This window comes from Onychomys torridus, chromosome 8 (genome assembly GCF_903995425.1).
Source record: "Onychomys torridus chromosome 8, mOncTor1.1, whole genome shotgun sequence".
Classification (NCBI taxonomy): domain Eukaryota; kingdom Metazoa; phylum Chordata; class Mammalia; order Rodentia; family Cricetidae; genus Onychomys; species Onychomys torridus.
In genome coordinates, this window is record NC_050450.1 from 48,213,325 (window position 1) to 48,236,777 (window position 23,453).

Sequence of the window (23,453 nt, forward strand, 5' to 3'; positions counted from 1 at the left end):
ATTACCAGCTAAATACAGAATTTTAATTTCATACCTTCCTTAACAATGAAGAGTCACACAAGGAAGTCAACACATGCACCTAGAATGTCAGTCTAAGCTTTTCTTCATGCACACCTAAGTCAGGACACGGTGTAACTAACAGACACTGGGGAGCTGTTAAAATCATTTTACAGGTGTTGGACTTCTCACACACTGAAATCAGCGTGTAGACATAGTAAAGTCAGAGTTCTTGAACTTATTCTTTACCTAGCTTTTAAAATCCTGATACTATAGTTGAGTATTAAAACAAAAACAACAGCCAAATAGCAACTATATTATGATGATAATCCTATGTGCTGCATATAAAATGCTGGCAGTGAGTGTTATTCACTGGCTTTGATTTGGATCAAAGTCCTTGCTCTCTTCCTAAAGGGTTCCGCCAGTCTCTTCTATAGCCTTCCTCTCGGAAAGGAGTTTTTCCAGCAAAGAGAATTATCAGGAGAGAGAAAGCCATTCTGAGTGACATTCTTTTTCACATGATCAACAGTGTACTGGCATGTCTTCACTTAGGACTTAAAAATCTCCATGCTCAACCATGTGACCTGGGGGAGAGATGATGCTAACAGTTCACCTGTCAAGAATGGATACTGGCTTTTGGAGGCCACACAATGCTTCAATCAGCTCTAGGTCCACACATATGTAAAGTTCTTCTCTTCGAGTAAAAAAGGCATGGTCCTTCCTGGCTGCAGCCCCGGTTTTGGGTCTCTCTCACCATGGATGCTATCTTCTGGCTGTCTTTCATGCTTTGTCAATAGGAATTTCTAAAAGCTGCTCTCAGAGCTCCTTTCTTCTCCTGTGTCATTTACATATGTCTTCAAAACTGATCCGTTCTCCATGACACAGTCTGACTTCGCTCTGTCACTCCGGGTCCTATCTGGTGAGTCCTTGTGTGCACGCCAGTACCTCGGCAGCTGGGAAGCATTCTACTTGCTGTTCCTTTCTCACTACCTCAGCCTTCACATCCAGCACAAGTCACATTCTTTTCCAGAGCCAGCCAGCTTCCTTGCTGCACCATTACACAAGTCCTTTAAGGTCACTGAGAGCCTATGCACACCATTTTTACCTCTCTTCCCTGTTTGCATCCTTCTTCCTCCTCCAAAGAACATACTAAAGATGTCCATGGGGAGCTGAAGCCACTATCTGCTCCATCCTCCTGAATCACTCCTTTGTCATATTTTTTCTTTGTCTCTCCCCACCCCCTTTTTGGAAGCAGAGAGAACTTCATAAGCATTATAAACCTGTTTAGACTTTAATCCTTCATTTGGATTCTTATCAGGGTGGTGGTACTTCAAGGCCTTTGTCAGTTCTGAATGCATTGAGTTTGACCCCCAAAACATCATTGGGGGTGGTTTCTTTAACCATTTCCTCAACTGGTAGGTGGGCTGGCTAATGGAGAGCAGAACCAGGCATGTAGCTCAGCTCAGCCAGCCACTGCTCCTCTGCTTCTCAGCTCATGGAGGCAGCCAACAGGAGTCAGCCTTCAGAAGTGCTTTCTTGGGAGATGGAACCCTGGAGGGGATGCTCATTAGGAAAGAGGTGCCATAAACACATGATGGGAGACCTGAAGGAAAGCCTTCTGACCCCAGGACAAAAGGGCCTTCTGACCCCTGCAGGTTTTCAGGGCTGGGAGAAGTTCATACCACATGACTTAGCCTGGCTTATCCTATGTGCCAAGGGCCACAGAGACAGGCATTAGGTAAGACTGTAAACTTATCTTGCAGTTGCAAGGGAGAGGAGCTGGCTCATTTTTCCCATTGAGGCCTGAGTGCTCTGTCACAGAGGCACCTGTTAAGTCCTTGTCCTGAATGATAGACTGAAGGAGTGTGGCCTGATTCTCCCAGAGTGTCCACCTGATCACTTAAAGCAGTAGGTCCCAGATTGTGATTGTTAGTTCTTTTGTTTTTTGTTTGTTTGTTTGTTTGTTTGTTTGTTGGGTTTGTTTTTTGTTTTTGTTTTTTGGAGCTGAGAACCGAACCCAGGTCCTTGAGCTTGCTAAGCAAGCACTCTACCACTGAGCTAAATCCCCAACCCCATGATGGTTGGTTTTAATGTCAACTTGCCACACAAATTAGAGTCACCAGGTAGCTTAGTCAGTGTTCTATGGCTGTGAAGAGACACCATGACCAAAACAACTCTTCTTTTTATTCTTTTTTTTTTTTTTCCGAGACAGAGTTTCTCTGTGTAGCTTTGCACCTTTCCTGGAACTCACAGAGATCTATCTGCCTGCCTCTTCCTCCCGAGTGCTGGGATTAAAGGCATGCGCCACCACTGCCCAGCCAAAACAACTCTTATAAACAGAAGCATTTAACTTGAACTGGCTTACAGTTTCAGAAGTTCAGTCCATTATCAGCACGGCAGGAAGCATGGCGACACACAGGCATGCATGGTACTGGAGAAGGAGCTGAGAGTTCTATATTCAGATCCCCAGGCAGCAGGAAAAGACAGAGCCATTGGGCATGCTTGGGCTTCTGAAACCCCAAAGCCCACACCCAGTGACACACTTACTCCAACAAAACCACTCCAACAAGGCCACACCCACTCCAACAAGGCCACACCCTCTCCAACAAGGCCACACCTCCTAATCCCTCTCAAGTAGTGCCACTCCCTAATGACCAAGTTATTCAAGTATATGAGCCTTTAGGGACCATTCCTATTCAAACCATCATGCCTAGGTAGGGAGCCTCCACTGAGGAATTGTCCTGATGGCTTCAGTCATGTGGGCAGATCCGACCAAGTGAGGGCAGCACCTTCTGTTAGCAGTGGGGATAAAAAGGGCCATCAGATAGAGGATGACTTGCTCACCTGACCTCCCTCTCTCCAGAGTTGAGTTACCCTGCTGCCACTGATGATGATTCCTTCACTGCTATCAGAGCCAGTGTTTCCAGGCTTCTGTCATTGACTACAGACCAGCAGCAGCTCTCCAGGAACCTTTCCGGTGTTCTGTGCTAGAATGGAAGAGGCGAGGTGCTCAGCCTCATGAACTTCCAGTGTGAGACCGCCACTGTGGGACTCCTCCAGCTGCCAGGGTATCTAGCCTCAAGAACCCAGAAACTACTAGGTTCTTGGCCTCTAAGGTGTGAGACAGCTGCTGCTACTAGTTGTTGTCATTAAACGTAAGCTAAAATCATTTAATTAATTCATCCTATCACTTCCGTTCTCTAGAGAATCCAGATACACACTACCCTGTATGAGTATGTGTATAAATGAATGTGGGTGTTTAGGGGAGCCTTTGCTTTTCTATTTCAGTTTGTCTTCCTTTAAAGAGAAAGCAACGATGCAAAAATTTGGAAAATTTGAATTTTAGACTAAAAAGAATGATAAACTTTACTTCATGTGTAAAATGTTAACCACTTGAAATATTAATTCTGAGTGTCTTTGCTGAAGGAATGTTAGTGCTAGATACTTTCAAATATTCTGGAAAATGAGACAGGGAGAAAATTTTTTTGTTAGATTATTGCTGTGGTTTTCTTATTAAGAATACTGTTAATATATAAGTGATAAATATGAAATAAAAATGATGGATATGTATGTTTATCAAAAAAATGTTACATTTCCTTTTTATGATAGAAATTACAGAAGAAAATATCCCTACAAACAATAGCTTTGAGGGTCCATGCTAGTTGGCTCTATATACAAAACAGATGAAGGCTACTTCCTTAAAGTTTTACCAAATGGAGATAAACTAAGACCTTACTTAGTTAAGTAAAATATGCTTTTTCTAAATGGTCAGAAAAATATCTAAATTGTTTTTTGCTAGCAAATTTGAAAGGTACAATTTATTTAGGATTTCTGGGCATTGATCCATATGAAATACATGTATATTTTGCCAATGTTGAAATGAGTTAATTTTGTTATTGGGATAATTACTAGTAGATAGCACATTTCATTGTAAATAATGTTACAGGATTTAAAATTATATATCATAATATTTAAATGTGTTACCAGGAACCAGAGTTTCCTTTGAAGGTTCTTAGCTCACTGATAGGAGATTTGGAAATGGACCCAGAAGGAAGCTCAAAGACTGTTTTGTTGAAATTTGGGAGAAGGGGAACATCAGGCTCAATGGTAGACACCTATGAGTCACACAAGGAGGGAGCAGGCTCATCAGAGAGAGCCAGAATGCTCCCTGTCAGCACCCAAGAGACAGAAAGGGGAGAAGGAAAATTCTGTTCTTTTAACTAGAGCTCAAAACTAGAAAGGCAGGTGAAGCTGGCAGTGAGGACCTGTGGGCAACTGTAAAAAGGGGACGAGACTACTTCAGCGAATGGAACACGATGTGGGATGGGAAATGGAGAGGTCAGTGATGTCTGTCTCTCCCAGGAACTCAGAGCACTGGAGAGAGGAGTGAGTTCACATTGTATGCAAGGTATGCAAAGGATGGGTTCACACTGTATGCAAGGTATGCAAAGGATGGGTTCACACTGCATACAAGGTATGCAAAGGATGGGTTCACACTGCATACAAGGTATGCAAAGGATGGGTTCACACTGTATGCAAGGTATGCAAAGGATGGGTTCACACTGCATACAAGGTATGCAAAGGATGGGTTCACACTGCATACAAGGTATGCAGAGTTTGGGTTCACACTGCATACAATGTATGCAAAGGATGGATTCACACTGCATACAATGTATGCAAAGGATGGGTTCACACTGTATACAATGTATGCAAAGGTTGCATTTACACCGTATACAAGGTATGCAAAGGAAAGGCTTTGCCATCCTGGTGGGCAGGGCACCTTTTTGTATGTTTATTTTTTATTTACTCACTAATTTTTAGTCTGTTCGGTTATAGAATGGGTTCATCCTCAAGCCCCTAAGCCTATTAATACTTGTCTCCTGAATGTACATTGTAAAATTATCAAGATAAAACCAGTATTATGCCGAGTGGTGCACACCTTTAATCCCAGCACTCAGGAGGCAGAGCCAGGCGGATCTCTGTGAGTTCGAGGTCAACCTGGTCTCCAAAGCGAGTTCCAGGAAAGGTGTGAAGCTATACAGAGAAACCCTGTCTCGAAAAAACAAAAAAACAAAACAACAACAACAACAAAAAAAAAGTATTATTCTCAAAAGGCCCAGAGTCTCATTTACCAGACTAATGAACATAATATTATTCATGTTTGTAAGAAGAATGTTCTTAGGACAGATGCAATACATTATGTAACAGTTAGATCACAGACCCTCTAGCTGCCTCTTTCTCCCAGAAATCAAGCACTGCCGCCCACAGTCTGTCCCTTAGGACAAAGGAGGACAGGAACTTGCTGTAACTCAAGAAAATCAGCCCCAGCATCCTCTCTGCTGCCAAGGACAAAGGCAACTTTTAAACTATGGCCCCACCTAGTGCTTGCCTCCCTGCCAAGAGTCACAAAGGCTGGACCACATGGTATAAAGGCTGCCCACCCACTCCGGAAACCTGTAAAAGTCAGAAGGAAACCCCTTTATGCCCTGGTTTTGAAGGCTCCAAAGTGGCTGCCTATGGCCATGATTTTCTACCTCTCCTGACATTTGGGGATTTGAAGGCTGTCTCCCCAAGGACCCCTGTCAGCTATACATGATGTCTCTCCTAATGCAAGTCCTCTTGGGATTTTGAAGGAAAGGGCTCTCTCTCCCTTGAAGGCCCCTCATGGTACTGCAGGCATGATGCTTTCCCTCTCTCCTAATGCTCACCCACGTTAAGGCCCTCATTGCTACCCATGTTCATGAGTCTCTCTCCTAACAAAGCTCTCCTGAGGGTAACCCCACATCTGGTCCTTCTCACAAACCTGCTTCTAAACTTAGGACTGGCAGACACAATGTGCTAAAAATTCTACTTTGAGTTTGGTTCACTTCCTTGGTTTTCTGCACGTTACTGTTACCAACAGCATGTGACAGTTTTCAACACCCCTAATCTATTTGGGAGCTTCCTTTTCCTTTTCAGCAGTTGACAGTGGTGAGCCCACCTTCCCCTGGTGTAACAATACCAGGAGTCAGCGCTCCTCTCTCCATCCTCTCCCGGACAGCTTCCACTTCCCTTTGTTCCAATGCTTTTATTCCCGTGGTATTCTGGAACTTGTCTGTTTAAACACTTGGCCTTCCTCCAGTCTGTGCTGACAGTTTTATATGTTTGAAACTGTGCTCTCTCCTGCTGGGTACTTGTTGGATATTGGATAGGCTGTGTGTGGACCCTCACTAGAAAGGGACTAGCATTTTTAAAGGACAAAATATTTCAAAAAAGACTGTTATCTTCATTACCCTGTGTCTTCTCTTTTAATTTTTAAAAACTCTGCAGTTTAGCTTTCTGTCAGTCTTTTAGAAGGGGGCAACAGACTCCTCATCCCTCTTGCACCAGTATCTATGAAATGTCTCAGGTAACTAGAAACATCTTAGGGACAGAAAGCCAGAACTTCCCCACAAAACCTGACTTTATACTGGCTATTTAAAGCCTTTAAAGTTGTTTTATTATTATTATTATTATTATTATTATTATTATTATTATTATTATTAGTGTGTGTGTGTATAGACAACTTCTGAGAGTCATTTTTTTCCTCCTCCATGGTGAGTTCCAGGGATCAGACAGGCCCTCATCCTGCCCTGCCAGCACACACTTTTTCCCAGGTATAAGGGGATTTCTTTTAACTGACAGATGTTTGAACCCATGTAAAAGTAGGAAGAACCAACCTCCAAGTACCAGCATCAAAATCCCAGAACATTTTGTATTTGGTGACATCATGGACTCCAGGACATGTTCTCCACTCCTCCTTCATCATAGCATTTCTAAACTAAGGGCACTTCCTATATCGCCAACAATTCATTATCACAAGAGAACATTTTGAGCATTAAAATTGGCATAGGGACTGTTCAGGAATGGAATGAAAGAGTCAAGGATGTACAGGCCCCTAGGAAGGACAAGAAGAGCCCAAGAACTTTGTTGTAGGTGGGTTGAGTCAAGTGGAAGAAATGAGGCCAAAACTCAGAACACAAGACAAAGACCCACCCTGGGTGGCTTGTGCTGCAGCTGCTCCCAGGAATGGCCCCGTGGCTGCGACCCCCTGGGATGCATGTCCATGAGAAGAATCCTAAACACCCTGAAAGCACAGAGTGATCCAAGCAGGCAGAAGGCAGGGACTGTGCGCCTGTGGCTGGCCAAGGGGCTGTGGGTATGAGGAAATACGCCACCTGTAGTGCTCTGATCTGAGCTAGATCTGCCACGATGCTGAGAAAGGAGAAGCATCTACAAAATTGGGAGCCACAAGAAACATTTGGAATAGTGGCCTGGTCCGTGCCTGCCCAACAGCCACAGTCACCACTCACCATTGCCAGCCTGCCACCAACCTCAGGGCTGAGTTGCTGGCCCTGCTTCAACCTAGTCTCCACCCTACATGCTCCAAGTATACTCTCCTGTAGTTTCCTACATGATCAAGGAGACTATCACGACAGGATGGGTCCTTGGTGGCCCTCAGGGCTCATAGTTTGGAAGCAGGTCAGAAATTCCCAATGAGCTGGTTGCTGGTTGCTGAATGGCCATGACGATAAAGGCTATCTCATTATCCTCACAGAGACAGTCTTGGAAATGCTGACACTGTTTCATTGGCTATGTGAGGACCCAGACCCTGGTCCATTAGGCTTAGCTTTCCTGACTTTTTAAAGAACAGGACATGAGTGTGGGCCTTATAACTGAATGGCTACAGGGGACCATCTATACCAGCTGAGGACATGTCCTCTAGAGTGCCAAGCTGCCTCCTACCCTGCACATTGTGTATGCTTTCAAGTCCAATACATCCTCAAGCACCCAATGCTTCCCAGGAGCAGTTTTGTTGTTATGGCAATCGGTAGCCACTGGGCATGCGCCCTTGGAGCTCAACAGTCAAGTTCATGCTGGATCAAAGGAAAGAATCTGGAAACTACTCACAGCCACCAGAGCACAGGCCAGGCTCAGGATCAGGTGCATACACATATACAGCTCAACCTCTTCCACACACAGGAAGCCATGTGCCAGATACTGGGTGTGACCTCTGCCCTCAAGAGGCCTCCTGTCTGTGGGGTATTCTACATTCTAATGCTGGAGGTGTCATTGTCCAGGAACAAGCCACTGAGAGAAAGCCATGGTGGGGAATTGGGAGGGCAACTTCCATACTGAGACCTAAAAACTGAGAAGGAGACTTTTTTGTTTTTCCAAGACAGGTTTTTGGGTGGTTTGTTTTTTTTTGGGGGGGGGGGGTTGGTTGGTTGGTTGGTTGGTTGGTTGGTTGGTTTTGATTTTCTCTGTAGCCCTGGCTGTCCTGGAACTTGCTCTGTAGACCAGACTGGCCTTGAACTCAGAGATCCACCTGCCTCTGCCTGTTGGGATTAAAGGGTGAGAAGGAGACTTCTTAAATGACAGAAAGGATTTGGGGGATAGAAAACTCATGTGCAAAGGTTCTGGTGCAGCCTGCCCATCTCCTGTGCGGTGTCACAGCTCTGACTGTATGCCATGAGCCCAGCTCCTGCTGGAAGGCCTGTCTAAGGGCCACACCCCTGCTTGCTGCTGCTTCTCCCTCACTCGGCCTACAGCTCTCCTCCTGTCCCAGTCCTTTACCGGGTCTTTGCTCTCCGTCTGTAACCTCATGAGCATCTCCCAGCAATCTTGTCTTCATGCTCCTATCAGAATGGCCTATGAAACTCGGCTTATAGCTTTGCTTTGCTTTCTTTCTGTCCTCCTCCTCCTCCTCCTCCTCCTCCTCCTCTCCTCCTCCTCCTCCTCTTCTTCTTCTTCTTCTTCTTTTCTCTCTCTCTCTCTCTCTCTCTCTCTCTCTCTCTCTCTCTCTCTGTTTTGTTTTTCAAGACAAGGTTTCTCTGTGTAGCCCTAGCTGTCCTGGAACTTGCTCTGTAGACCAGGCTAGCCTCAAACTCACAGAGGCCTGCCTCTGCCTCCCAAGTGCTGGAATTAAAGGCGTGTGGGCATGTGCAATCATCTCTGGCTGCTTGTAGCTTTTTAAGGTCATTATTAGCCCAAAGTTCCAAGGTCTTCCACAATCCTCCCACAAATCAGTTCCAAAGGCCTAAGGACCATGCCAGATTTATCACAGCAATTACCCCACTTCTCAGATACCAATTTCTGTATCAGTCCCTTTCTTCACTGCTGGGATAAAATGCCTGACAAAGGAACCTCAAGGAAGGGCTTATTCTGGGCCTCAGTTTGAGGGCACAGTCCACCATGACAAGCAAGTCTTGATGGCAGGAACTCAAGTCCCCTGGTCCATTGCACCAGTCAAGAAGCAGACAGAGGTGAGTGCTTATGTTCCCTTTCTCTCTTTAAGTAAGTTCAGGATCCCAGCCCATGGGATGATGCTGCCCACACTCAGGATGGGTCAACAAGAAACTCCCTCACAGACACCCTCACAGAGGTGCCCGGAGGTTTGTTTTCTACGTCCCATCAAGTTGGCAGTCAAGATTAATCACCACATTGAGTATGTTGCACTGGTGTTGCTGTGGGTTTATGGACTGGCAGAGTGGCGGCAGGGCCTCTTTGGCAGCAGGCTGGGAGCTCTTGGACCTCAAGATGCCCAAGCCCTGTGCAAATGTCCAGAAGTAGGATGAGCAGTTCTGGCCTCCTGCAGTGGATTCTGTCCAAGCCATGCTCCCAACCTTCTGCAATGACAAGCACATTTTAAAAACAACCCTTATTCTAGAATACTCTGAGATCTCTAAAGTCCACCAGAAACAGTGAGGACTACTGCTCTCGTGCCTCCCCAAGCTCCCTGTGACCACCACTTCACAAGACAGAGGCCAGAGGTCACAACTACAGCAGAGACATGCTGTCCAGACTCGGGCAAAAGCAGTCCTCTTTTGAGGTGAGGGTTCCTTAGCTTTGGGGCCCAGCAGATTGGAGAAGCCTCATAGCTACCATGTCCACATATCCAACTAGTACCTACACATCCACACCACGGTTGCAGGACCACTTGGTGCCTATGTAGCCACCCCATGTCTGTGGTCCTCCCTCAAGAGACTGAGCCCTCCTCTGGGTGCGGGGTGCTGTGAGCATGGGGAGGTATGTACCCTGGCCGACAGCCATGAGGAACAGAAAAAGTCAGCCTGTTCACAGAAAGCCAATCTCCACACCACTTCACAGAGTGGTGTGATTGTCCCTGAAAGCGGTGTCTGACAGCTGCAGGCTGGCAGCCACTGGGCACGGGAACTCTCTCTCCTCACTGGGTACAGTCTAAATTCTAAATATCATGTTCTGTGCTAATTAGTACCCCCACTATCAACACACACACACACCCCAAAATGTTTCAGAAGACTAGGATGTCATCCTGGGGAGTGGGGGACACACAATGTAACAGAACAGCATGCTCTTTGCCTATTCACAGCCTGCTGCAGCTCAGGCTCTCTGGGGGATGATCTGGCATAGGTCTGCTGTATCACTTATCAAGTCAGGGTTAAGCAGCCCCACAATGCTTTGCAAATGACAGAGTTTGGAGGCCCCTGTGACACTCAGATTGCACAAGCCACACTGAAGCAGCCTAATTTAGAACAGAGGGTCTCCATCCTTCAGAAACACAGTCCCCTCCCTGTAGATATCACTGTCATACATCAATTCCATGTCTACTGGGGACCTATCACGGGCCTGCCCATGGGGCCCATGAGTGGCATGAGGCAGTTCCCATCAGCACTGTGGACAGTAGTAAAAGTTGGCACAAGTCAAAAGCCACCAGTGAGGAAATAAGGCAAGAATTAGAGGGCATCTCTGTGGCAGAATATTGAGTGGGAAGCTGGGAAAAAGAACAAGAGGCTCTACAGACAGACAGCAAGTGAACCACCTCCAAAACCCACTGAGAGCCACAGGGGTGCTGGGGGCGGGGTGCAGCACAGCTAACAGTTCAGCATACTCCAGGATGTGTGGAGAAAAAGGCAAGACCGGCACATGGGACTGCCATGTCAAGAGGGAGGTCTCAGCTGGGTTTAGTAGTAGTGCACACCTTTAATCCCAGCACTGGGAGGCAAAGGCAGGTGGATCACTGAGTTCGAGGCCAGCCTGGTCTACAGAGTGAGTTCCAGGACAGCCAGGGCTACACAGAGAAACCCTGTCTCAAAAATAAATAAATAAATGGTAGTTCTTTTTGTGCCAGTGAGGGTGAGCATGCTGTAGGGACAGCAGGTCCTGTCTCAGACCCTGCTGCTTTTGCTTCCCTGTGTTTAACAACCAATCACCTGGAGGCGAGAAGTGTGGTACAAAGCACTGGGTAGGAGGGGAGCAGGACACCAGGCCCTTGTGCACTGAGATGAGGGCGGGGTTGGAAGAGCACGCACAACAGGCTTCTGAAGAACATGGCAGCAGGCGCCCCACATAGCTGGGTCCAGTGGCAGCTGGCTAGTAACTGGGGACTGCTGGGGACCTTCCACCACTGCATCATGGGAGGACTGAGGAGGGGAGGGAGCCTGGGTGACCCAGGAAGACTGCCAGCAAGAAGGCAGAGAGGACAAAATAGCCTGGGAGTTCACTAAAAGCTGGGCGTTCTCAGATGTGAAACAGACTCCTGTATGGAAGCTCTGGCTGACAAGTGGCCTCACTTGCCTGCTCAGACTTCTTGTCCTTTCTGTCTCCTAACAATGAATTTACCCCAAAGGGCTACAATGGTCACTCCAGATACCTTGTCTCCACGCTCTGCCACTGTAGGAAGACAGCTTCTGTAACTAAAACACACTTGCTGTCTGCCGGGTCCTTAGCCTAACCTAGGTGCCCACAGAGTTGCCCCAGGCCAGGCAACTGAGAGGCCCTGGTGCAACATGTAGTCATGATGGGCCTGTTTCTCTCATGGAAATGTGTTTGACCCACAATTAACGAGGGACAAAGCCATGCCGTCATTCTTTCTTTCTAAATATCCTGCTGCCATTTTGACATGGAGACCGAAGGTCTAAAATTAGCATCTCACACCTCATTTTCCAAGCTCTGAGTGGAAGAGGTGTAAATCCACCTGAGAACATTGTCTTCTGAACAGAGAACATGCTGCTCCCCCAGCAGCCTCACCACTCCGGCAGGAGCCACAGGTGGGGGTAATCTGCTTTGGTGGGCCTAGGGCAACGCTCGAAGTCTGGCTGGAGTACCTCCCTTATCTCCCAGAATCCCCTGCTACAACCCTCCCTCTAGGGAAACACTTAAGTGTTAAGAGCACCTGTCCAGCTAGGGATTCAGAAGGCTTTTACATGCTGTATCCTTTGCAGACCTAGTACCCAAGGCCAGAAAGGAGCTAATGTTACTGCCTCTCAGTCTAGGAACAAAGTCAGACGAAAGGACAAAAAAACAGGTGCAGGACAGGACCCCTGACAGCCCAGAAGCTTGCACCCCCAGTCCAGAAAAGGAGACCCAGCTACCTGTCACCAGGCCAGCAGGTGGGAATACAACATACCCTTAAGGTGGCCGTCCTTGGCCAGGCTGTGGACATGTAAGACATGGCACATCGGGACCCCTGTCTTCTCACCTATCTGTGACGCTCCCTGCTTCCTTGGGAAGGCTCTGAGAACTCAAGAGACTGAAGAAAGAAGGGGACACTCATGGGGACCCATCAACAACCATGTGGGTCCCCTGGTAGGCTGCTGGTCCCTTTGTCTTAGAGAAATCCTTCAGATGAAATTACAGGCCAGCCTCTCACTCTGGGACACCTGGGACACTGAAGAGCCTCATGTCTACTTGACTTCCAGTACCAGACTGACCCAGACACCTCCCAGCTTCCCATGTATGGCCATCTCCATGAAGAGCCACTTACAGAGACGTCAGGTCACTCACACAATCATGTGAGGCCCCAGGCTCCTTCAAATGATGCCAGAGAGTCCAGCAATACCCAGATAACTCTCTTTGGTTCCCTTGACATATGTTGCCATCTTGGAAGATCCGGCTTCTGTCTATGACTGCATCTGGAGCAAGCAGTCATCCCTCCCTCCCACCTGGCACATGCCCAGGCAGCAGGTGAGGAATGCCAGAGTGAGTCTCAAAGCTTGTTTGCGTGTGGGCTTTGGATCTGTAGCCTGGCCCATAAGCAGGAGCTGGCCTGGAGAAGTCAGGCAGAAACCAGAACATGGCCTTGTAGAGAGGACCTTGAGGCTAAAAGAGCCCAAGCATCCTCAGCCTGGCCTCAGTTCTCCTCTGTATCTACACGGTTTCTCTCCAAAGTACCTCCCACGGAGATTAGGTTTCAGAGTAAAGGGGGCATCAAGCATGAGAGACTTGGGCCTGCCCTCTGGAGCTAGAGGCTGTGAAGTCAGACCCTCTATCCTTCGGCAAACAGGACGTTGTTGACAGTCCACAATGGCACAACAGAAGTCAACACACCACTGTTTACGAATTTTCCAACCACATCCTGCTGCAGGGAAAATGGTCAGCTTCAGAGGCATCAATACTACCTTTTAAGCACACTCCAACTCTACTGGCAGGGGTGGAACAGCTGGCTTCCCCTACCTCTGGCCATGTTTAAAGCCAGCAGACATGTGTTGTGAGTCTTGTAGGCCTTCTACCAAAGAACTCTTGAACTGTAGTTTCACCAGTAACAGCCAGTGAGGTTTCACCAGGTTTTTAAAAATCTATACAACAGGGTTGGGGATTTGGCTCAGTGGTAGAGCACTTGCCTAACAACCGCAAGGCCCTGGGTTCGATCCTCAGCTCAAAACCAAAACAAAACAAAACAAAATCCAAACAACACAGAGTGAAAAGGCAGGGAAGAAGAACACAAAGTTTCTGCGTGCTCACAGGTGCATGCACCCCCTCAGGCACACCCTCTCTGAGAGCAAATGATACACACAGGAGCCACAAATGGCAAGTTAGGATCACTTCTAGGCCCCAGGACAAGGAAAAAGACCAAAGAGTTCAGAGGCAAATGGACCTGTGCAGAGCACAGGTTCCCCAAAGCATGGCCAGGCCCTATCAATATCACTTCCCTAAAACTTAGAGCAAGCCAATGAAACTCAGCACAGCCCTTGAGATTGGCCCACTGCCCAAGAGAAAGGGTTGGCACAGGTGCCCAAGGCATCAGACACTCTGGCCGTGCTGGAGCTGCCAAGGGCCAATCCCCACTCCTGTTGGGGTCCTGTGGGCATCTAAACACTTGCAGGGGCTCTGAAACATCCTCTCTCTTCCAGCAGAGGCCAGATGAGCCACACAGCACGGGGGTTGAGACAGTGAGGGACACATTTGGGTTGGCTGGAAAGCCTTCTGCAGCAGGTATTCTGCAGCTAATGGAGAACCAGATGCACAGAGACAGTCCAGTAGCACTGTAGCAGTACCACAGGTTCTAATCTTCAGCTGAAGAGCAAAATGGAGAGAGAGCAAGATCACAGCTCCTGAAGATCCCAGGCTCAAGCCCTTCCCTCCCTCCCCTGACCCCTTCCCTTCCATACTTCTACCCTTGCAATCCCAGCAGCCCTTCCCTGACCTTTAAACAGACCAGGCTACCTGCCCAGCTATATCCCACCTAAGACACAGCCAGCAAGAGCCATGCTGCTTTCCCAGTGTCCCTAAGGGGCTCAAGCACAAGCCCAACCAGCTGTCTCGCACTGGGCTCTGAAGCTTTTGTTTCTTGGTCCCACCGCCCACTATGAAAAGTGAGACACTTACAAAGGCGCACACATTAAACAGGAAGGGAACGGAAATGAGATGTGGAAGATGAAATGCTGGTGCCCACGGAGCCATGCAAGAGGCTGAACAGATAGCTGGCAGCCTCACAAGCCAAAAGGCTCCTCTTGCTAGGAACTCTGTGGCCATGGAGGCCAATCAGAAGACTCCCAGGATAGGCTAGCTTCCTGTCCACTTCTAACACCCAGAACTCCTACCAGAACAGTGTTGTCCATGGGGAAATGTCCAGGAAGTGGCACTGGAATGAGCAAAACCATGAGCCAGACTCAGACTGCATGACAGTCCCAGCTATACAGAATGTAGAAGGCCAGCTCTGGGACATAGCAAGACTGCCTAAAACATAAAAGTAAGACAACCAGAGAATGTCAGCGAGAGCAAAGGATGGACACAAGTCTTCACAGAGTTAGTAGGAGATAGGGCAGGGCTTCAAGCAGCAACAGGTGACACATCTGCTTCCTGGCAGAGGCAAGTATTTCTTGAGGCCTGGGCAGCTGGAGAAAACAGCCCTTGGAGAAAGCTCTGGCTACTGGACTGAGGAATGTCAAGGTGAGCTGAGAGCCAGCCCTGCTCCTCCAGAGGGTTTGCAGGGAAAATGGTACCCCAGATGACCAGAGAAAGCCAAAAACCAGCCAAGGGGCAGCCAGGTCAGCTAAGCAACAGAGGCGGAACAGTACCTGGTGGGCTGGGCCAGGAACCAGAGGCTGGAATGATTGGCACTGTGGTTAGCTGGGAGACAGACAGAGCAAAGGTGCTGGGGAGGGAAGAGCATGGGAATGAATTGGTACCCAGACAGACAAAAGGAGAAGTGACTTCCTGCCCTCCTGGTTCTTGCATCCTTCACACAACAGCATAAACCACACGTCAAAGACCGCTACCTCTGTGTCTTACCCTTGACACAAATAATCTGGTTTTTAACACCAAACAAACACCCAGGCAGAGTCATCTGAGGAAAAACTGAGGCCCTGAAAAGGCAAAGAACCTGCCCAACTATACACAGAAAATCAGCAGCAGATGCTGTTCCAAATGCTTGCCCAGCCTATGAGAGCCCACAGCCCTACATGCTATACTACTCGGGGCCCAGAAGGCTGGGAGGAAGATCAGAAAGAAAAGGCCACAGAACCCACAGTGGAAGGAGTCCAGAAGCAAGTCAACACAAGTGTCAGCACTGGTAACCAAGTGGCCATGAGGAACAGTGCGGCAGATCCAAGGGGCAGTACGGTGACTAGCAAAGGGCTCTCACTGTGCCTACGGCTCTCCATTCAACCAGTCTCCTGTGTTGACCTGCTCCTGCTTTGCCCTGGTCCTACCTCAATAATGAGTGCAAGGCAGCACCTGGCTCCTCCACCCACTACATCATGCAACTCCCCCTGGCCCTGCTCTTACCTGCCCACTCCATAACTGCCTTCCAACCTAGGCATGTGTGAGATGAGACAAGGGAGTGCTCAGATCTCCTTTTTGTCCATGTTCTCCCCACTTTGCTGCCCTTCCTCTGAACCCTAATTTTCTCTAATTTGCTCCCAGGACCCAGGGGATCCCACAGGATCATTAGGACCCATGTTCCCCAGTCACCAAACCTTTACTAGGCACCAGTACACAGGACAAATGATACTTACAGTTGCTCTTGCCAAGCTGGGCCTGCCCAGCACTGTCTTGGGTACTCGCCTCAGGGTACTTCTTTAGCTTTCACCACAGTCTGGACAGGGCGTTGTGTGGCGGTTTCCTCCAAGATGACAACCTTCCATCTTGGAGGGACAGCCCTTCACTCCTTAAGACGGGGAGGTGAAACAATGGGATAGTTTTAAGATGGGATGTTTACAGGAGCTAAAACAGCGAGGTGTTCCAAGGGGAGGTGAAACGCTCCACCCTGTGGGGAAGCTCCTTAAGCCCAGGAAGTCCCTCAAACTGACCAGCTTTGCTAGGCCACTCCCTCCGCAAGTATATCTATGTAAGGATTGCTAAGAGACGCCCTCAGACAAGCTGGGGGCTTTAGAAGAAGCTCAGACCAGCAGAGCTGCCTGGAAAAGCCACGACAAGCTGAACGGCCTAGAACAGCCACCAGCCAGGCTGCCTGGAAGACACCCAGACCAACTGAGCTGCCTGGAAAGGAGCTCTCCACCTGCTGAGCTGCCCGCAGCCTGCGCAGTGTGCTCCAGGCTCCCAGCTTTCATGAGCTGTCACCCATGCTGCGGCAGGCTTTGGTGATGAAGCTCTCTTTGAGTTATTTCTGCTCCTATAAGTAACCCTTCACCCATATCCCTATAAGCAACCCCAAGAGAACGGACTGGTTCGCCAAGTTGGGCTTTCGTGGTGCTAGTCCCGGAGAACACTCACATGGTACTTTGACCTGTCATCAGTTCCCTATCTAGTGTGAGTAGATATCTATTCATGCCTCCCCAGGAATAACGCCCCACAATACAGGAGTGGGGGAGAGCTTCTGCTGATGCTGTTTCACAGGGAAGGAAATGAAGGCACAGTTCCCAGGCTCAGCCTGGTGGCAAACAACACCCAAGACCCATGAATATGAGGCGGCGGAGAGGGGGGAGCCTCAGTGAGCACACTCTACAGAAGCCTGAGTGGATCCTACAGGCAGGAGGATGGGCCAGTTCTGTAAAAACCAGAGAGCTGCCAACCGTGAGAGAGAGGCAGGGGGCAAGAAGAGACAGCCCAACACAGCAACTGCAGTGCAGGTCTAGACAGCCTTCTCACCAAGACCTTCCTTGTCTTGTAGCAACATGCCACGCTGCTACCCCTACCTGCTACTTACAGAAGAGAAAAACCAGGGCTCCGAGAAGCCAGGAATCCTGCCCAGGCCCAAGTACTAAGAAATAGAAGGGAATGATGGGTCTGAGTGTGCTCAGAGACCTAGTGAAGTGGGAAGACATGACTGCACCAAGTTCCTGAGGATGTCCAGGAAAGGTGGCAGGCTGAAGGATACAGAAATGTCGCTTCCACGTGACTGTCTCACACGAGGCTGGCCCATGTGCAGCCCTGCCCACAGGAAGACCTACATGTACTCAAAACATTGACACAGGGCAAGCACACACCAGCTCAGAAATAAGACCATGGAGAAATCCCCGAAGGGCTGCAGGGCGCGTGTAGCCCCACCCTGGCTCTCGGGCACTGATGACAGCAGGGCCTAGGATTGGGCAGATCTGGGCCAGGCCAGGTCATGCCGCCACTCCAGGCTATGTCGCTGTCCTTCAACACAGCACAACATCTCAGCTTGTACCACACTGTGGCTGTGGGTGTACATAAGGGCAGGTGGAGGAAAGCACACGAGCAGGCTGGCCCAGGTCAGTACTAGGTGTATGTGACTTAGGCCTGTCAAAGAACCTCTCTGACCCTCAGTGGTTATTTCTGTAAAATCCACGTCCAGTCCTCAGTGGCCTTGTGGAATGGGCTCCGGGCAGTGTGGCAGTCAATCTTGGTTTGCAAACTGACTGCATCTGGAATCAGCCAGAACTTAAGCTACTGGCACTCCGTGGTGGAATATTAGTTTAAGATGTGTTACGTTTGTTTGTGCTGTGGAACATTTGCTTTAATGATGCAAAGATGTGTTGCGTTCTTTTATGTTGCATTTGTTTAACTCTGTGCAGCTGTGTTACTGTGCCTAAAACACTTGATGATCTAATAAAGAGCCAAACAGCCAATAGCAAGGCAGGAGAAAGGATAGGCGGGGCTGGCGGGCAGAGAGAAAAAATAAAAGGAGAAATCTGGGAGGAAAAGAAGAGAAAGAGCAAGAGAGCAAGGAGAGGAGGATGTCAGGGGCCAGCCACCCAGCCACCCAGCCACCCAGTCACCCAGTCACCCAGCCACACAGCCACCCAGCCACACAGCCACACAGCCACAGAGTAAGAGTGAAAGTAAGATCCACAGAAGTAAGAAAAGAAGAATGGATTAAGAAGATGTGGTACATATACACAATGGAGTACTACTCAGCAGAGAAAAACAAGGACAGCAGGAAATTTGCAGACAAATGGATGGAACTAGAAAAAATCATCCTGAGCGAGGTAACCCAAACCCAGAAGGACAAACATGGTATGTACTCACTCATAAGTGGATACTAGATATAAAGCAAAGAACAATCAGACTGCAACCCACAGAATGAGGGAGGCTACCTAGCAGGGGGGACCCTAGGATGACTGTGGCTTATAGTAAGTTTTGGTTTTACTCAATCACTGGGCAAGCCTCAGTGAAACATTTCATTATTAGGATAAAAATTTGTACTGTATCAAGCTGATAATAGAAAAATAAATAAATAAATGAAAATGGGGGAAAAAAAGATATATATAAGTAAGAAAAGGGGAAAAAGCCCAGAGGCAAAAGGTAGATGGGTTAAATTAAGAAAAGCTGGCGGGTTGGGGATTTAGCTCAGTGGTAGAGTGTTTGCCTAGCAAGCGCAAGGCTCTGGGTTTGATCCTCAGCTCAAAAAAAAAAAAAAAGAAAAGAAAAGCTGGCAAGAACCAAATCAAGCTAAGGTCGGACGTTTATAATTAAAAATGAGCCTCTGTGTGTGGTTTATTTGGGAGCTGGGTGGTGGGCCCTCCAGAGAACAAAAACAACCAACAATACACTCCTGTGAGGGATCTTCCTGATCAGATTGTTAAGGCAGGAAGACACACCCTATATGTGAGCTACTCCTCCTGGTGGCAGCCCACATAACAGGGCATGGAGAAGGAAGCTTGCTTTCTGCATGCTTGTCCTCACTGTCACTGGCAAGTTCACCTATTCTCTTACTGCAGCATTAGTTCACTAATAACAGAACCAACTTCATTGAGGATTCCAACATAGACTTAAGATCAGCAGCTCCCAGGGCTGGAGAGATGGCTCAGAGGTTAAGAGCACTGACTGCTCTTCCAAAGGATCTGGGTTCAATTCCCAGCAACCATATGGCAGCTCATAACTAACTGTAACTCCAGTTCCAGATCTGAAACCCTCACACAGACATATGTGCAGGCAAAACACCAACGTACATAAAATAAAAATGAATGTAAAAAAATTTAAAAAAAAAATCAGCAGCTCCCAAGAATCCCCAGGCCTCCAATACCATATTGGGCCTGCTAAGACATCCAGCCTTGTGGACTGAACTACCAGATTCTTGGCCTCTCTAGTATGAGACAGTTGTTGTTTGACCACCTGGATCGCATCCTGTAAGCCAGTCTAATAAATCCCCTTAAATATATATATATTCATTATCAGTTTTGTCCGTTGAGACTATGCTAGGGACACAAAGCGGGCCATTATGGTGATTGTAATTATCATAAGAGCGCTGTGCTTATGGAGCACTGGGGAAGCCTTGGATACCATCCCCCATTGTACTGGTTAGGTTTTGTCAACACAAGAGTCACTAAAAATAGGAACCTCAACTGAGGAGTTGCCTCCATCAGCCTGGCCTGTGGGAATGTCTGTGGGGCATTTTCTTGATTAATGATTGATGTGGGAGGGCCCAGCACACTGTGGGTGGTGCTACCCCTAGGCTGGTGGTCGCAGATTGTATGAGAACGTAGTTAAACAAGCCTCAGGAGCAAGCCAGTAAGCAGCATTCCTCCATAGTCGCAGCTCTCAGTTCCTACCTTGAGCTCCTGCTGTGGCTTCTTCCCTCAATGACTGAATGTGACCTGCAAGCAAAATAAACCCTTTCCTCCCCAAGTTGCTTGTGGTCAGTGTTTATTACAGTAGCAGAAACCTAACTAGGACATCCACCCATGTGATGGCTGAGACCCCTTGACACTACCCTTAGTAGGGCTTGTGGTGGTTGAATAGGAATGGCCCCCATACACCCATGTATTTGAATGTCTGGCCCATAGGGAGTGGAGTGCCACTATTAGGAGATGTGGTCTTGCTGAAATAGGTGTGGCTTTGTTGGAGAAAGTCAGTCCTGGGGGTGGGAGTTTGAGGTCTCAGAAGCTCAAGTCTGGCCAGCGTGTCTCAGTCTTCCTTCTGCTGCCTATGGATCAAGATGTAGAGAATTCTCGGCTCCTTCTCCAGCACCATGTCTGCCTGCATGCTGCCATGATTCTCACCATGATGACAATGGACTAAACCTCTGAACTGCAAGCCAGACCCAATTAAATATTTTCCTTTATAAGAAGGTGTGGTGGCACATGCCTTTAATCTCAGCACTCTGAAGACAGAGGCAGGAGGATCTGAGTTTTGAGGCCATCCCAGTTTACAGAGTGAGTTCCAGGACAGCCAGGGCTACACACAGAGAAACCCTGTCTTGATAAAAACAAACGAACAGTAGGTGGATCTGCAGAGGACAACCCCCAACCTCGGCCCCCTGTTCCATACTAGGCAAAAGTGCTCCTTGCCTCCTTGCCTTCCCTCCTAAGGGAAAAGAGGCCCAGTGGGAGCTGGTGGATTTGATTTCTGCCCTGGACACCTTGGCTGAAGCTCTGAAATGCCTAGAAGCATGGGACCCTACCCGGGTCAAGGTTATTCCCTGGTGTGCAGAGGTCAGGGACTCTCCACACCCTGCATGGGAAAGCTGCTTCCTACCTTGGAGCCCATACCCTGCCTGCCCCAACATGGCTCCCAGAGACACCAGACACCTTTTTAGGAAGTGTCAGCAGGAGAACCCACACAGATGTCCTCTACATCCCTCTAGGCAGGCTGGAAGAGCAAACACAGAAAGGTAGATACAGCCCTTCCATGATGGGGGCTGGAGGTGGATACTTGGCCTGTGAAGGTTGTTACTGGTGCCAGCAAGGCAGCCAGAACCTCTCAAGCAGGGACTGGGCAAGCTCATGGGTGGAGCACTCACCTAGGATGCACAAAGGCCCTGGTTAGACCCCCAGCACCGCAAACAGCAACAAAGCCTCCCAATCAATCCTGCTAATGGCAAAGGACCCTCCTCAAGTACTGAATGTCGGGAATTACATATAAGCATTATTCCCCTGAGGCCCATGTCACCCACAGTGCGCGCAGCCAGGCAAGGTAGAAGGAGGAACTCTGTGTCACTGGCCCATTATGTCCACGGCCAGGCCCCCACTTCCCACCTACTTTACTCCCCACACCACAGACCAAATTGTCCCAACCTTCCCATCAGGATGGACTGAATTGGTAAGTTCTAAGTTCAGTGAGAGACCCTGTCTCAAAAACTAAAGTGGAGAATGATTTGGGATGACATCCAATGTCAACTTTATGGCCTCCACCTGCACATGCACACATGCACACACACATCCGAAACAGAACTACCACAAGATCCAGCAAACCCACTAATATTCACATAGTCAAAGGCGACGGGACCAGTGCAGCTGAGAGATACTTGCCTCTCATGTTTATTTCTGCACTATTCATATCAGCCAGTGATGAATGAATGGATAAGGAAATGAGGCATATGGTACTATTCAACAACACAAAAAAACGAATGAACTCCTGGGCTGAGGAGACAGCTTGGTTGATAAAATGCTTGCCAAACAAGCATGAACTCCAGGACGATGAGAGAACCTGTCTCCAAAAAAAAAAAAACTGGGATGGCTCCTGAAGAACAACACCCAAGGTTTGTCTCCAACACACACACACACACACACACACACACACACACACACACACACACACAAATGGAATCATATTGTTGATAGAAAAATGGTTAGAGCTGGAGGATATTACGCTAAGTGAAATAAGCATGACAAATGTGGAAGCAGCTAAAAGCAGATGCAGTCAGAGGAGAGGAGGGAGGGAAGAGAGGAGGAAAGTACAGATGGAAGAGGAGAGGAGGGGAAGAGAGGAGGAAAGTACAGATGGAAGAGGAGGGGAGGGGAAGAGAGGAGGAAAGTACAGATGGAAGAGGAGAGGAGGGGAAGAGAGGAGGAAAGTACAGATGGAAGAGGAGAGGAGGGGAAGAGAGGAGGAAAGTACAGATGGAAGAGGAGAGGAGGGAGGGAAAGAGAGGAGGGGAGGGAAAGTGGAAGAAAGTACAGATGGAAGAGGAGGGGAGGGAGGGAAGAGAGGAGGAAAGTACAGATGGAAGAGGAGAGGAGGGGAAGAGAGGAGGAAAGTACAGATGGAAGAGGAGAGGAGGGAGGGAAAGAGAGGAGGGGAGGGAAAGTGGAAGAAAGTACAGATGGAAGAGGAGGGGAGGGAGGGAAAGAGGAGGAAAGTACAGATGGAAGAGGAGGGGAGGGGAGGGAAAGAGGAGGAAAGTACAGATGGAAGAGGAGAGGAGGGGAAGAGAGGAGGAAAGTACAGATGGAAGAAGAGGGGAGGGGAGGGAAAGAGGAGGAAAGTACAGATGGAAGAGGAGGGGAGGGAGGGAAAGAGGAGGAAAGTACAGATGGAAGAGGAGGGGAGGGAGGGAAAGAGGAGGAAAGTACAGATGGAAGAGGAGGGGAGGGGAGGGGAGGGAAAGAGGAGGAAAGTACAGATGGAAGAGGAGGGTGGAGAATGACTGCCTAACGTAAACAAGCATCTTTTACAACAGCTTGTTACAAGTTTGTAAAGAAGCAGAGGAGAGTTGGAAGGCTCTCGGCACAAACAATGACAGATGGTTAAGGAGACTGAAAGGTTGCTTAAACCTGGTGTGACCACTACACACTGTAGACACACATGGAACTGTCACTCTGCTCCACACATATGTTAGTTCTGCTGAAGACCCCAGACTTCAGAAGTGAAGGAATAGCCAGGCTGGCTCTAGGCTTACAAGGGCCATGGTTGTACCTCATAGATCCCAAAAAGAACCTTGTAGGGCCCACTGGGGTAGTTGCAAGTCCCTTTTACAGATGGAGTAAGAAAGAAGAGAATGGCCAGCAGAAGTCTGTGTGCTCTCAGCAGAGTAGGAGTTGATCACTCCTTGCTCTACTCCTCCCGGGGCCACCACAGGCTCACTCTCCAGG

General features: G+C 48.5%; 1 protein-coding gene and 1 pseudogene across 6 annotated transcripts in view; both read right to left on the reverse strand.

Moving 5' to 3' along the window:
* Pemt (phosphatidylethanolamine N-methyltransferase) overlaps nt 1–23,453 on the reverse strand; it is a 90,364-nt gene that overhangs the window by 44,800 nt on the left and 22,111 nt on the right. The gene's annotated exons all lie outside the window — the stretch shown is intronic.
* LOC118590144 lies at nt 406–1,401 on the reverse strand (annotated as a pseudogene).